This window comes from Mesoplodon densirostris, chromosome 19 (genome assembly GCF_025265405.1).
Source record: "Mesoplodon densirostris isolate mMesDen1 chromosome 19, mMesDen1 primary haplotype, whole genome shotgun sequence".
Lineage (NCBI taxonomy): Eukaryota > Metazoa > Chordata > Mammalia > Artiodactyla > Ziphiidae > Mesoplodon > Mesoplodon densirostris.
In genome coordinates, this window is record NC_082679.1 from 55,972,423 (window position 1) to 55,989,797 (window position 17,375).

Consider the following 17,375-nt stretch of genomic DNA (forward strand, 5'->3'; position numbering starts at 1 on the left):
TAACACCCAAAGACTCCAGATTTTCTTAAAAAGTACAGAGCTCTAGAGACACTGGGCCCATTCCATTTGGACACATTTGATAACTAGCAGGTTTTGCTGAGTAACTGTTTATCCCTTAGGGTCAGGTGCACTAGTCTGCCAGCTCTACGTCATTGATTTCAAGCACCTGTTGGGTCCCTGAAGGCATCTGCATATTTGACCCTGGGCCTTGATGCTATGTAAAGTTTTTTCCTATATTCAATGGTGAGCAATCATGCTTGACCATTCTGGACTTGAGAAAAGGGACTTGCACAGTCTTCAGCCAAAATAGGCCACCCAGGCTCACTGCGCTTCCTGAAGCAGGGCAGGGGACAGGTCTGAGTTGATTTGTCACCGGGGTCTCTCAGGAAAGCAGGGGAGCACAGTTCGCCCCTGGAGAATGTGTCGCTTTGGCATGAGGATTCTTTCAGGCTGGTTGTTTTCAAGAAATAAAAGGCTCAGGAAGAGCTTTCGCCTCCTCCCCCTTAACTGCCTAAAAGAATTTAGACGGGGGTGCTGCCCCAGGAAGAGAGCCCTCACCAGAGCCGGCTTATAAGGAATATAAGCTAGGTGTGGCTGACTGCGGGAAACTCAGCAAGGCCTGTTTCATCAAAGTCCCTGTGTCCCATGGTCTCTACATAGGACGGCAAACGTGTTTACCAAACATTTACATTTTCCCGTCTTCCTATAAATTGTCTGAAGTCCCAAACTCCTACCCCCTTTTCCTTCTCTCAGATGCCAGATTAGCCTCAATTGCCTAACTTGTTTTTGGGAATCACATTCTTATGGAGCGCCCATACGTATGTCTTTGAACTGGGTTTTTCTCCTGTTCATCTGTCTCATGTCAATTTAATTACTAGGCCAGCCAGAAGAGCTCAGAAGGGCACAGGGAAAATCTTCTTCCCCAACAGGAACTACAGTGTCTCTCAGTCTGCATTTTCACAATAAAATTCTTCTCCCATGAAAAGATGTTACTTCCCATCATAAAGCCTCTTAAATCTTGAATTCATCCAAAACACTCATGAGATGAGGCAGAATCAGAGGCTCTTGGGTTTGGAGGGGAGGGGCTGGTGGTGCCTCCATCATGAAATCAGAAGTTTTCAATACTGTGATTCCCTCCAGTCCAGCCTCCAGTGCTACCACATTTCTGCAGGCAGAGCAGAGGAATCTTATTTGTGTAATTATCTGAATTTTGCAGATAATGAATGAGAAGCATTTTGAAAATCTAATTCCCTTTCCACTCCTCTCCACACTGCCCCTTGAGTGGTGCATCTAAAACACAGATGTGATCATATCATGTACTCACTTGTAATCCTCCATCCCCTCTTTACCTGCAGCCTTAATTAACAAAGAGAGACATTGCATGTGTGAGGTGATGCGGGCAGTGCACAGATGAGCCTTTTATATGTCAAAAATCATGTATGGGGACCTCCATTGTGGCGCAGTGGTTAAGAATCCGCCTGCCAATGCAGGGGACGTGTTTGAGTCCTGGTCCAGGAAGATCTCACATACTGCGGAGCAACTAAACCCGTGAGCTACAACTACTAAGCCTGTGCTCTAGAGCCCATGAGCCACAACTACTGAGCCCACGTGCCACAACTACTGAAGCCTGAGTGCCTACAGCCCGTGCTCCGCAACGAGAGAAGCCACCGCAGTGAGAAGCCTGCGCACCGCAACAAAGAGTAGCCCCCGCTCACCACAACTAGAGAAAGCCCAAGCACAGCAACAAAGACCCAACACAGCCAAAAATAAATGTTTATTTTAAAAAAATCATGTATGGGGCCTCCCTGGTGGCGCAAGTGGTTGAGAGTCCGCCTGCCGATGCAGGGGATACGGGTTCGTGCCCCGGTCTGGGAGGATCCCATATGCTGCGGAGCGGCTGGGCCCGTGAGCCATGGCCGCTGAGCCTGCGCGTCCGGAGCCTGCGCGTCCGGAGCCTGCGCGTCCGGAGCCTGTGCTCCGCAACGGGGGAGGCCACAACAGTGAGAGGCCCGCATACCGCAAAAAAAAAAAAAAAAAAAAAAAAAATCATGTATGCAATTTAATATGTATTATGTAAAAACATACCAGCACATCAAACTCATAATTTCAGTTGAAATGTAAATTTTCTTTAAAATATTATGTTCTTAATACATATAAGTAAACAATATAAATTTAAAGAAAAAGCACTCATATGTGGAATCTTATTTTTAAAAATGATGCAGGTGAACTTGTTTGTGGAACAGAGACAGACTTACGGATATTGAGGACAGACTTGTGGTTACGAAGGGGGAAACGTGGGTGGTGGGGGGGGATAAATCAGGAGACTGGGATGAACATACACACACCACTGTACATGGAATAGATAACCAACAGGGACCTACTGTAGAGCACAGGGAACTCTACTCAATATTCTGTGATAACCTATATGAGAAAAGAATCTGAAAAAGAATGAATATACGTATGTGTGTGGCTGAGTCACTTTGCTGGACACCTGAAGCTGGCACAGCATTGTAAATCAACCCTACTCCAAAAAGATTTTTTTAAAAAGAAAAAAGCACTATAAGTAAACAGTACTGGCAAATTCCAGCTAATAATTGTAGCATAAATGATAGGGGGAAAAATTACCATCCTGTGACTCCTAATAAAATAATGTATGTAGTCAAAAATCATCAGTGACTCTTAAAACCATTAGGTTGGAAGGTTGGTGGGAGTCTTTTTAATAGAGGGACCAGGCTGACCCCACCGGGACCCACTGATCAATCTTAACATTTCAGAAAGTGAAACCATCAGATTTTATGTGCTTCTTGATGTGCTGCAATCAGAAATGTCCAGGGCTTCCCTGGTGGCGCAGCGGTTAACAATCCACCTGCCAGCGCAGGGGACATGGGTTCGAGCCCTGGTCCGGGAAGATCCCACATGCCGCGGAGTAACTAAGCCTGTGTGTCACAACTACCGAGCCTGCACTCTAGAGCCCACGAGCCACAACTACTGAGCCTGCGTGCTGCAACTACTGAAGCCTGCACGCCTAGAGCCCATGCTCCACAACAAGAGAAGCCACCGCAGTGAGAAGCCCGCACACCACAATGAAGCGTAGCCCCAGCTCGCCACAACTAGAGAAAGCCCGCGCGCAGCAATGAAGACCCAATGCAGCCAAAAATAAAAAATAAAAAGAGTACATTATGTTTTTTCTCAGTGCTTGCTTGCATCAGTGGTGTTCAAGCTACTTTCCACACTCATTTTTTTCTGGCAGTTTGAAGAAACCTGCCCCCACAAAAACCATAGTAAGTACTTAATACATTAAAAATAAAGGGCCTTGAATACATACTTACTTAGCACCAGGTCCTATGTTGAGTGACTGGATTACACTGGTGAAAAAGATTGGCCTGAACCCAAAGATCTTACAATCAAGGACTTTTCTAATCATGAACCAAACATCTTCACAATTAAACTGTTTCAATAGGGAAGATTGTCCCACCTGTTCCTATAGTCCTAACCATCTCCTGAAAACAGTGGCTAGGGGTCCTTTTTCCTTTACCTTAATTCCTGCAATGAATTCTTGCACATTCTGACCTTTGAAAGGAATATTCTTTACAATTTTCTTTTTTTTTTTTTTTTTTTGTTTATCCCCTCCAGGACTGAATGTCTGGCCAGAGTCATCATGCAGGTTATGAAAAATCAATGCATTGCTGCTCTGAGTGTCCGCAAAAGAGGTCATGCTCTATCGATTCCCCAGACCACATTAAAGCCCTAAATCAAAATACTGACAAATCCTTACCCATTTTCAATGATTTTATCCGGCTCAAGAGCTACTTTGTAAGTTTTCTGCTATAATAAAATTCTGCAGCCTACAAGAGCCTCTGGTTTCAGACCACCAAAACTATTTGATTAGAATAAATCCAGTATCGGGTGCTCTGGAGAGTAATTGATTTATGGTTTAATGACTTTCCAAATACAGCATATTCTACGGCAAATTATCTGCTGGGAACAGCATGCTGTGGTGGAGCGTAGAAGAAAGCTGTGTTAAGGATTCTCAGTGCCTGTTCTTGTTGCCAGAAATAGCGTGATTGCTCTGTGCTTAAATATCACCTAAGATATCCTTGAACCTTTGGCACTTGATTTAAGAATGGCTTCAGGATTCAGATTTCCATGCATACAGTTTAAATTTAAGGATATTGCCTGCCCTTGTCAACTGAAAAAAAATTGTACAACCTAAAAGCTGAGAATTATGTTTTATTTGGGGGACAAAACTGAGGACTTAAGCCCAGGACTCAGCCTCTCACTTAGCTCTGAGGGATAGCTCTGAAGAGATGAAGGAGGAACCAGGATATACAGGAGTTTTTGCCACAAAGACCAGGGAGTCAGAACTTCAAAAGGTGACTGTTAACTAAAGAAAACCAGACATCTCAAGTTAATGAATTTAGCAGTTTTCTATGTATGGAAAGATGCAAGAGTCTCGGCTCGTTGAAATCATTCCTTTGCTATGCACCTCAGCTCTCTGGGGCCAGTATTCTGTGTTTTTGCATCCTGAGTGTCCTCAGGGTGCACCGTTGGGGGTGGCTGCAGTGGCTGATGACTTGATGGCGGGCATCCTGTTTCTATCCTGAGTTCCCTCAGGGCCCACTGTCAGGGCAGCTGTCATGTGACTGGCTTGATGGCTGCAACATCCCTTGTTTACTGATACGGCAGGCAACACTTTTTCACTCATCCACTCAACAAAATCAAAATGGCTAGAGAGAATGAAATTCATGGAACAGCATAGTGGAAGAGGAATCGAAATAAATGGAAAGTTAGGAGACCTGGTTTCAATCCCTAACACTTCCATTCACTGAGTATACACAGATGTCACTTTTCTCCTTAGCATCATGACCTGTGAAATGATGTACCTGGACCACATCAGAAATCACAAACTGGCAGCCAACTGGCAGGATGTGGCTTGCAGACAAGTTTTCTTTGGGCTGCACAGTATTTAAAAAAAAAATGAGCAAACAAACCCTAAAAACAACATAGTAAGATTTTTAAAGGCAAGAGATGTCCAAGCAAATTCCACATTTCCAGCTTCTACTAAAAAGTCAGAAGATTGGGTCACATACATCTGCATTCCTCATGGACACAGCTGTTAGAGCTGTGTAGCTTCTACCCACTTAGATGGGGCCCTAGCAATCCAGTTTCTCACCATTGCCACACTCCCCATATTGGTCCTTGAGATTGAGGTAGAAGTTATTTTTTATTTATACTCACATGACTCTGTTGTTCTCTTATAGTAGAGAACCATTTCATTTTCTAAGTAGTGATAGAAAAAAATATGTACAAGGGCAGGCAGACTATAAAAGCCACTTGGTTCAATAAAAGTGGCAAAGAGAACATGTTTTGTGGAACCGAAGACTATTTCTAAGTGTGTCATTTACAAACAGGATGTGTCCTTGCTGAAATGATGCAACAGGCTGATTTCACTCATTGAATAACATGGACATTAGAGTTTTCACCTCTCAGATGAGATGGTCTCAAGGGCTCCTTGTACTTCTAGAAACTTAGTCTATGAACATGTATGTTCTGTTATTAGAAAAGCCATTTATTTAGGACTCTCTCTTTCATTCTATTTAACAGTAACTCACATACAAGCAAACGGATGTCTGTGGAGAAGAGAATCTTACCATATTAACTGGAAAAGTATGACCTGACAAAATGAAAACCTGCTTATGTTTAGAACACACACAAGCTCATCCATATATACTCTGCCTCCATAGGTGAAAAACCACCTATGCTCTGCAGCTGGGGCAGAAATAAAATTGCTAAGGTATTGATAAATTGTATATAGAAAGACAGTTCATTGCTCTAGGTGTACATCAGCATCCACCATCTACAGCAGGAATTCTTAATCTGGAGTCCACGGATCCAATTAGGTCCTGCACTGGAATGGGCTTGAGAGGATATCTGAAACGTCCTAGAAAAATGCAAGTTTTTGCATACCTATGCCTCTGTGCATTTTTCTAAATGACGATCCACAGCTTTCACCAAATTCCCAAAAGTCCCATGACTCCCCACTCCCAAAACTTAAGAACTACTGAGATACACAGGGTATCAATTTAGCAACCAACTGTTATGAGTTCTTGCTGGGGAAGAATTACAATGATCTTATTTTCAAAACCAAAAGTTGGGGTGCAGATTTGGCTACAAAGCTGGAAACCAAGATAGGATATTGAAATGAGGATTGTTCCAGAAAACTCAGGACATAAGGTCACTTTAGAAATAGGGTCCTCAGGATGTGATGGGAGCTGGGAAAATGTGGTTTACCAGGGGCCATGCCAAACCAGGTAGAACAAGTAGTTGTCCTGAAGACCACAGTGTTATTGGCAAAATCGGTACTAGCATTGGGATCTTCTGTCATCTTTTGCAGTGGCATTTCCATAACCCCACCCCCTTGTGTTTATTCTAGAACAGTCCCTCTTCCCTGTTCCCCCCCCACACACACACACACTTCCTGTTTTATCCTTAATCGGAGAAACCCTAGCAAAACATCTCCACTTGTGGCCTCCTGTCTCTGGCTCTTCCCCTAGTCCAGGGCCACATGATATAGTGATTATATACCATGGATTTATTTTTTCTTTTCTCGCTCTTTTTTTTTCTCTTTTTTTGGAGCACCTGTGATTTCAAAGACCTTTTTCTTTTTCTTTTCTTTTTTTAAAACTGAAGGATAATTGACTTACAATATTACATTAGTTTCAGGTATACAACACAGTAATTTGTTATTTTAATATATTGCAAAATGATCACCACAATAACTCTAGTTACCATTTGTCACCATACGGAGTTACTAATATTATTGACTGTATTCCCTATGCTGTACATTATCTTCCCATGACTTATTTTATAAGTGGAAGCTTGTATGTTAATTTTCCTCACCTATTTCACTGATTTCCACTCCCCCCACCCACCACCATGCCTGTCCCCTCTGGCAAACACTTGTTGGTTCTCCGTACTCATTAGTGAGTTTTCATTTTGGTTTGTTAGTTCATTTGTTTTGCTTTTTAGATTCCACATACAAGTGAAATCAAACTGCATTTGTCTTTCTCTAATTTCACACAGTATAATACTCTCTAGGTCCACCCATGTTGTTGCAAATGGCATTATTCCATTCTTTTTTATGGCTGAGTAATATTCCAGTGTGTTTATATACCACATCTTCTTTTATCCATTCATCTTTCAGTGGACACTTGGATGTTTTTATATGTTGGCTATTGTAAATAATGCTACAATGAACATAGGGCTGCATATATCTTTTCAAATTAGTGTTTTTGTTTTCTTTGGAAACATACCCAGAGTGGAATTGCTGGATTGTATGGCAGTTCTATTTTTAATTTTTTGAGAAACCTCCATACTGTTCTCCATAGTGGCTGCACCAATTTACATTCCCACCAGCAGTGCACGAGGGTTCCCTTTTTTCCATATCCTCACCTAAACTTATTTATTGCCTTTTTTTTTTTTTTTTTTTTTTTTTTTTTTTTGCGGTACGCGGGCCTCTCACTGTGTTGGGGCCTCTCCCGTGGCGGAGCACAGGCTCCGGACGCGCAGGCTCAGCGGCCATGGCTCACGGGCCCAGCCACTCCGCGGCATGTGGGATCTTCCCGGACCGGGGCACGAACCCGTGTCCCCTGCATCGGCAGGCGGACTCTCAACCACTGCGCCACCAGGGAAGCCCTTTATTGCCTTTTTGATGATAGCCATTCTGACAGGTGTGAGGTGGTATCTCATTATGGTTTCAATTTGCTTTCCCCTGATGACTAGTGATGCCCAGCATCTCTTCATGTGCCTGTTGGCCATCTCTGGGTCTTCTTTAGAAAAATGCCTACTCAGGTCCTCTGCCCATTTTTTACCTGGGTTGTTGGTTTCTGTGACGTTGAGTTGTATGACTTTGGTGTATGCTTTGGATATTAGCCCCTGACCAGATAGATCGTTTGCAAATATCTGCTCTCATTCAGACGCTTTTTGATGCGGGTCCCGGTTGTGTATTGGTGCTATAGTTGCCCTTGCCTGAGGAGACAGATCGAAAAAACTATTGCCGAGACCGATGTCGAAGAGTGTACTGCTTGTATTCTTCTACAAGTTCTATGGTTTCAGGTTGCACATTTAAGTCTTTAGCCCATTTTGAGTTTATTTTTTAACATGGTGTGAGAAAGTATTCAAAGACCTTTTTCTGATGTCAAACCTTGTTGCAAAGCTCAAAACCCAAATTTTGGTCAATTAATGAGTCTGTATCAAAGTAACAAGACAGAAAAAGTGAAAAGGAAACAAAAACTTCTCATACTGTACGTGCTTGTTTGTCAGTCAACCCGCAAAATGTTCTTCAGCCCCTCACTCCTGCACTAGACTAAAAGTTGCTCTTCAGAGTGTGGTCCCAGGACCAGCAGGATTGGCACCACCTGGGAACTAGCCAGAAAATGCAAAGTCCCAGGCCCTTCCTCCGTCTTAGAGAATCAGAATGTGCATTTAACAGGGTCCCAAGGAGATTTGGATGCACATTAGAGTTTGAAAAACTGTGTTAAAGGCACAGCCCAGCTGATGGTGAGAGCGCCCCCGCTGGCCAAGGGTTGTTATTACATCCATTTAAATTTAATTAGAGAAACCAGAAAAGGTCCAAATGTGCATTGTGAAGTCGCCTTATAGATCATGCAGTGTCCCTTTTCCTTTATAGAGACTATAAAATGGTCCCCCTCCAGTCTATTTAATGGAGCATGATGGAAGAGCCAAAGCACTATTATTCTAAATGTCCAAAACCTGACTTCTAGTTGTAATCCTGCACTTACTTTTATTTCACTTTATTTCTCTATCTGATACAAGACAGAGAGAAATCACCTTTCCTGTCCATGGGGCAGCCTTTCTGTGAATGTCAAATGGAAGGGAGTGTAGGGTCATGGCTAAGAATGTGGACCCTGGGTTGAAACAGCTCCAATTATAAAGTCTCTATCTAGCATTGCTTAGCTGAGTAACCTTAGCTAAGTAGTTTGCCCTCTCTATAATAGTAGTACCTATCCCATCAGCTTGTTGTGAAGATTAACCGTTACAACATTTAAAAAGCAAACAGCACTCTGTAGGCACATAATTAAGCAGTCAGTAAGTGTAATCATCTATGTGAAAGCATTCTACAAATTGTGAAGAGCTCTACAGATGAGGGAGCTTATTTTTACCGGTGGGCAGATATGCAAGGCTATCAGCTCTAGATGAGAATTAAAGATGTCACCCATGGCTCACTAAGGAATTTCCCAGACCTCTGTCCCAGTGTCCCTAAAACACACATAGAGAGGCACCAGGACCTTATTTGCAGAGTAACTCAGGCTTCTCCACAATGCTCAAGCAGCAAAGCTGTGAAGTCACAGGGCTCTTCATAAAAATCAAGGAAACAGTGTCTAATTATGAGCGTTTGTACTCACTGTATGCTCACCAACGTTAACTGCTAGCATTGCTGTTGTTTTATTTTTAGTGTTGTAGAAAATTATCCTGTGAAAGATTCTAATAAACAGAAGAGGTGGGGGGGCACCAGAGGGTTAATCAATAGGATTTCCTCAATTTCACCCACGTGATTTTATCACACTCATTTTGTGCAACTTAGACGCTGTTTTGTGAACAAACCTGAAATATACATGATTGCCCATTCTCAAGGCTCTGCCTACCAGGTTTGACCTTTAAATTATCACACTTTTCATTCATACAGAGATAAAAAGTTGCAGAACAGAGACTAATATTTGTCCTGTTGGAGGTTTCCAGGAACACTGTGACCTGACCTACACAGACAGCTGCAAGAACAAAGGATTCCAGCACCAAGAAGTTTATAACAACCAGCCACACCCCCGCCCCTTGTAGCTTAAGAGAAGCTTGAATCCTAACTCAGAGAAGATAGTTGTTTGGGACACTAGTCCACCATCTTCTCCGTCTGCTGCCTTTCCAAATATAGTCACTATTCCTTGCCCCAGCACCTCGTCTCTCTATTTTTTTATTGGCCTGTCATATGCGATCAGTATGAGTTTTGGACTCCGTAACAAAACCATCACGTTTTAAGTACTTTACATGTAGAATCACATTTGGTCCTCACAATAACCTTATGAGTTAGGTACTAATAGCATCCCCATTTTACACATGGTGAAACTGAGGCCCAGGGAGATACAGAGATTTGCCCAAGGCCACACAACTGGGAGCAGGTGAAGTCAGGACTCTGGTCTGAGAGATTCCAAAGCCATTGCTCTTCCTTCCCAGGAGACAGCCTCACCCTATTGCTTGGTTTCTGCCACGGTCCAGTTCACTGAATATCTGGGAGAAAAGAGTGTGAGAGCCACCAGGACGATGGGCCTGTTGCATAGCAACCCTGAGCTTGAGCCTGGTGAGGGGAGATAGGCTCCTTAAGTTTTTAAAACACCATCACTAAAAATAGCCTGAGCTATGACAGCTGAACACCAGGTCTCCTCCAAGAAAAACCCATCTCCCAATGGAATGTCTTTGCTGTGCTGTCCTTGAGAAAAGCACGTGAAATTATGGGAAGCTGGGTACCAGCAGCTTTTCCCAGAAAACACACTACTTCATTCCACTCCTTCACCTCAGAGGGGAGGGTGCAGCCATGTGTACGCGACTCATTAAATTGCTATCTCCGTATTTTTTTCCCACTCCAAAGCTGGAATTCAATCCAGGTCGGGGCAAGAGCAGTCTGCCTGATTGCAAAACATGGCCTTCGGCTTCCCTGTATTAATCTCCCAGAAATTAATCACCTTGGTTGGAATCACCTTAGGTACAAACGTTTATAATGCCTACATTTGTCACTCCAGAAGAAACCGTGCCAATTCCAGGGACACCAACTATAAATCTCATACCTTACAAAGAATATTAGATATTTAATTAGATCTTAAAAAAACTCTTCACCTAGTACCTTGACGATCTTTGGGTCCTCTTCTAAGGCTGATAATTAAAAGAACTCCTGTCTGAGCCTGCTGTATTTCTCTGGGAATCAGAAAGCGCCTATCACAGTAACTACTGAGCCTGAATATTGGCCTGGCTTGGGTAGGCACACGAAGCAACAAAAGAAGTTTAAATGCAGCCACTTGCCCACAAAGGACAGATGGCCATTTATTTATTCAAGGCAGAATAATGGTCCCCCAAGGTGTCCATCTTCTAATCCCCAGAACCTGTGAATTTGTTAAATTACATGGCAAAGGGAATTAAGGTTACAGATGGAATTAAAAGTGCTAATCTGCTAACTCTAAAATATTGAGATTACTTGGATTAACATATACACATTACTATATATAAAATAGAAAACCAACAAGAACCTACTGTATAGCACAGGGAACTATACTTAATATTTTGTACTAACCTATAAGGGAGAAGAATATAAAAAAGAATAGAAATATATTATATATATGTATAACTGAATCACTTTGCTGTACGCCTGAAACACAACATTGTAAATCAACCATACTTCAATTTTTAAAAAAAGGAGTATTTAACTCAAAAAATAAATAAAATAGTGAGGTTAGCCTGGATTATCCAGGTATGCCCAATGTAATCACAAAGTTCTTAAAAGTGCAAGAGGGCAGCAGAAGAAGAGAGTCAAAGGAATATATGATTAGAAAAGAAAGGCACACAGAGATGCAACACTGCTGGCTTTGAAGATGGAAAAAGGGGGTCCATGAGCCCCTGAATGAAGGCAGCCTCTACAAGATGGAAGGAGCAAGGAGACGCTTCTCCCCTAGAACATCCGGAGCCTCCCAACACCTTGGTTCTACCCCAGTGAAACCCCTTTTGTACTTCTGACCTCCTGAACTATAAGATGATACATTTGCTTTGCTTTGTCACAACGTTGTGGCAATTTGTTACAGTGGCGATAGACAGGAAATGAATACAAGCACTTACTTGGTACTTAATTATCAGCACAGTGGTCAGTACTAGGCAGACAACAGTGAAGCTATGGCTACCACCTTTCCCCTCCTGCAGTTTATACTGTGGTGGTGCAGACAAGAGGGGGAAATAAATAATTAAAGGCGATAAAACGGGCAAAGGAGAAAAAACAAAGAGCAGTTGGCGGAAAGGCTAACAGAATGGGGATGATGGGAGGTATCTCTGAAGAGGTGACATCTTACTCTAAAGAGAAGGAGTTGAGGGGGAGAGAATTCCAGGTGGAGGGGACATATGCAAAGGTCCTGGGGTGGAAAAGAGCTTGGCACATTCCAGGCACTGAGGGAAAAACAATGTGGTTGGAGCACAGCAGGCCAAAAAAACAGAGAGGCATGAGGTGACACTGACCAACAAAGAAAGGGACAGTTGTGCTGGGCCTCGAAGACCGTGGTTCCAGTTTGGATTATCTTCTGAGAGTTTTGGGTTTGAAGGATTTTAAGTAGACTGCCAATGCAATTCAAATTTAAGAAGATGTCTTTTGCTGCTGTGCAGAGGAACAGGTTGAAATGGAAGGATGCAGAGACACTAGGCCATTCCCCACGTGGGGAAATGACTGTGGCTTAGATTTGGGCAGTAGCAATGGAGATGGAGAGGGTCAGGTTCAAGATGTATTTTGAACACAGAATTTACAGACTCGCTGATAGGCTACCTGTGAGAAGCAAAGGATGAGGAAAGTATAGCACCGTTGGGTTCGTTTTTATTGCTGCCACCATGGTTTTCTTCAGCAAGAGACACACAAGAGGTTGGGTGCCACCTTTATCTTGTACACTAGTCAATTCTTGAAAATATATTCATTCATTCAACAAGTGTTTATTGAGTACCGCCCATGAGCCAGGTGCTGTTTAGGTGCTGGAGATACAGCAGTAAACTCATCAGAAGCCCTTTTCCCATAGTGTTTATCTTTTAGTGGGTTAGACAGACAATAAATAAATGTAAAAATGTACAGTGAAATTTCAGTTTCATAGTTACAGTCGATGAAAAGAAAAGCAGGGGATCGTTACTTCAGATAGGACGGAAATTCTGGCTAACTCATGGAAATCACAAGTTCATTATATAGCCTAATTAGGAAATAGAAAATAGAGATGTTAATTGCACAGTTAAGATAATTAGTAATAACTGCAAACAGGACTTGTCATGAGCCCTGAGGCAGCTACCTCGTTTTCTGTCAAAATGTGTTCCTTGGTGAATCTTGAATTGGGCCATGGAGAATGCCTTTATTTTTGATACAAGGAAGGAGTAGAAAGAATAGTATAAATCAAAGGGTAGAGGTGGAGGGGGAGGAAAAGAAATGAGCAGGCTGAAACCAAGCAGGACCCTGTAAGGCCCTCCCAAGTACAAAGGCCTTTTTGTGACCCCATTGCTTGTTTGTAGGAAAAAGGTTTCAGCCTCCTAGACCTTCCCTGAGTTCCAAAGGGCAGATTCAAATAGCTACTAATTAGGGGAGTGAGGAAATGCAGAAAGAAACAATAGTGCAGCATGGGACCTGGCGCCCATTCTTCCTGGGGGCGGGGCGGGGCAGGAGCTGCGCAGAGAAATCTGATACAGATCTCTGAGTTCTTCCTTCAGGACCAAGGCCTCCACCCAGGCAGAGGATGGTAACCTCAGGCTGAGCACAAGCCCAGACTGGTTGGAACCAGAAGGCTGATGGCTGAGATTCCCAGAAAGCCATCCTGTTATCTCACCACCAGAGAATCAGAGGGGGGTCACACACCTGCAGCCCTCCCCCCCAAATGTTGCTTCTATAAAGGCTGAAACCCATCCGGTCTTTTGCGCAGGAGCCGCCCTGTTCTCCTTGCACGGCCCTGCAATAAATAATCCTTTCTCCACTCCAGACTCCAACATTTCAGCTTGTTTGGCCTCACCGTGCACTGGGCACACGAACACGGCTTCAACAACAATGACACGGCCAGGTCTCAGCGCTAGACTTTGCCAGTCTCATCACTGACAACTGGACCACTGCACGGTTTCTTAGAGACGCGAAAGTATCGAGAGGAAGAAGTAATGGGGAATTCCAGTCAGGCTAACAGATTTATCTTTAAGATACCTGAACTGTATGATTTGTGTTGTATATTTAAATACAGAATTCCCCTACAAAATTAAACTTCCTTTTCATTCAGATATTCCTGAAATTGCTAAGACCAGAAAAACCCTGCTGCTCAAACTGGAGGTTTACCAGCCACCGCCAACAAAAGCAGTCCAGCAGGTAAAGTCTTTTGAAATTGCTCTGTGCTAAAAATAGAAGACTAGCCGCCAAATGCTGAGCACATCATCGACACAAAAGAAATGTTAGACTTTGGGCTTCTTGATGGCAGGGGCCAACTTGCCAGCGTTCGGTTCTGGCCTAGTGCATGGTGGGTGCATATGACGATATGAGAAGACAGATTAGTTGGTGTATTTGAGGAATAAGTAAAATAATCAAGCGTGACTGTACCACGACCATGTACAAAATGGCTCTGTTTCTTGCAGCCATGCCTGGGACATAGTCTTTAAAGTAAAAATGTCTATTTATAGAGAAGGCAAAAGACGTATGAAATGATCGATAAACATTTGTTAAGCAACTGCACCTAAGTCTGGGACACGATGCCCAGCGAAGGTCAGACAAAATATATGTCACAGGAGAGCTTCTGCTTTTTGAGAGGTTTTCATGCTCGAGAGAGAGAGAAAATATCCAAGTAAAATGTGAAGACAATGAGGATGATGATAAGAAGGAGGAGGAGAATTTCCACCATCGGTTGAAGTCTTACTATTTGCTTAGAATTCACTACAATGTTGTATTTATCATCACATTTAATCCACACAACAGCCCTATAAGGAAGTCACTGGATTATCCACATTTTACAGATGAGAAAAGTAAGGATCAGAGAGGGTAAGAAACTAGCCCCAGGTCACACAGCCTACAAATAGTGGAGCTGGGATTTAAACCCCTGTATCCTGCCCTCAAAAATCCTGATTTATGTCACTCCCGCTGATCGGGTAACAAGGGGGGCACTTGATTGAAAGAGAAAACATCTGGGAGTACAAACTGCAGCCTCATATTCCATAATAAATACAGGAAAAGTTAGCAGCTATTCACTCTACCAAATGGAATAGAAAGACTCCTACTTTCTGGCAGAAAGAGAAATGAAAAGGCACTTTTTTTAGAGGTTGTAATTAGCATCAGTGTCATCCTCAACATCATCATCCTTTGAGAGAGAATAACTTTAATGACATCATATTCTTAGCCTACACTGATATAACACAAACTGACTCAAACTTCAATCCATCAAAAATGCAAGTTTTGGGCTTCCCTGGTGGCGCAGTGGTTGAGAGTCCGCCTGACGATGCAGGGGACAAGGGTTCGTGCCCCGGTCCGGGAAGATCCCACATGCCGCGGAGCGGCTGGGCCCGTGAGCCATGGCCGCTGAGCCTGTGCGTCCGGAGCCTGTGCTCCGCAACGGGAGAGGCCACAACAGTGAGAGGCCCGCGTACCGCAAAAAAAAAAAAAAAGCAAGTTTTATTCAACTATTAAAACTATATTTTTGAAAAAAAATGATCTGGAGAAAAGTCCATGCTATACAATGTTTAGTGATAAAAAGAAGGATAGAAAACTGTATATAGTGTAGCATACTCCTATTTGTATGTCAGAAAACACCTTTCTAAGAATATATGAGGGAATTCCCTGGTAGTCCAGTGGTTAGGACTCTGAGCTTTCACTGCGGCCACCCGGGTTCAATCCCTGGTGAGGGAACTAAGATCCCGCAAGCTGCTCCACGCAGCCAAAAAAAGCACAGCTTTAGGACAATTGAGAGAATTTGACTATGGATGGTAGTAGTATCATATCAGTGTTAGAAATCATAATTAGTGTAAAAAAGTTAAAATGAAATTGGAAAGAAATGAAATAAAATATTCATAAAAAAGAATATATGAGTTAAAATATGTAAAAAAAAGTTACAGACAAATATAAATACTATAAGTATTTCTGCATGGTGGTATTTCAGGTTATTTCTATTTTCTCCCTTAATTATCTTCTTTTTAACCAAGTTTTCTAGGCAGATTTATAGTATTCCTTTATCTGAAAAATTTTAATCTCAAAATCTACACACACACACATCTACTTACGGTATTAAAAACCAAATAGAAATTATACTGTTGTTCACAGACTATTTCTAAATTTATAAAAGTCAGTTGGTATACTGAAGAAGAATCAAGAATCCAGGATAATATTTCTTCTTGATTCATTAATTCTACTTTATTAATATGATAGAAGTCTATTTTCCTAGTTCCAGGAGGGTGTGAAATAGGCTTTTCTCCTCTAAATGAATAAACATTACCTGGAGCCAAAGACTCATACACGACAGGAAGAAAAACACAAACATGATTTAAGGCTTCCTCTCATTTTCCCAGAAATCCAGTGTAAAAGAGAAGAGAAGAATCTTAGCAAAAAAGGAAAATAAGAGTTATAATTTCTCACCAACCCAGACAGAATCACATGTACCAGAGGGGGAAGGGACCATTGGACCTTGGTTAGATGTACTCTAACTTCCATGGCCAGAGAGGTCAGGCAGACCAGCCCTCCTTCAACCTAATGAAGGAGGCTGGAAAAAAACCCCACTATCCCCAGGCACTGCCAAACAAACATTTAGCATATTCTGTGTTTCAAGAAAAATGGGAGGGAGTATTTGTGGAAACAAAGATGATTCCTATTTTTTCCCAAAGTTTGAGATGTAGGTAAATAAAAAATTTCCCTCTCATCTTTCTCTCACTTGTGCTAATGTTTGTCTTACAATGATGGAAAGGGATGCTCAGCTTCAATGACTAGAGGACAGACAATAGGGAATGGTACAGACTATGGTGAACTTAAGGGGCAGCTGTCAGCTATCTCTAGCTAATTCGTGGCATATTCTAAGCTCAAAATGTAGCCTGCAACAGAGTTACTGGGGACTCTTTTTAAAATTAATCCTGAGCCACAAAACCAAAGATTCTATTCACTTTGTTTAGACCAAGTTTCTGGAATCTGCATTTTAACAATCACCCTGAGTCAGCACTAACCAATAAACATATCATGTGTGCTACAATTGCAAGCCACACTGTAACTTTACATTATGGAGTAGCCATATGTCTAAACAGTAAAAAGAAACAGAAGAAATTAGTGTTAATAACATATTTCATCTCACCTCTCATTTCAGCATGTGATCCTAATTAACGAAATTATTAATTTTTCCTACTAAGTCTTCAAAATTTGGTGCGTATTTTACACTACAGCATACCTCAATTCATTGTAGCCACATTTCAAGCACTCAGTTGTTATTGCAAGGCACTTATCTTTCTGGTTCATCTTTATGAAAGTCATACTTAATACTGATTCCCATTGCTGAAGTGTAAGCTGCTTGTCTTAGTCTGCTGAGGCCCCTATAACAAAATACTGCAGACTGAGTGGCTTATAAACAACAGAAATTTATTTC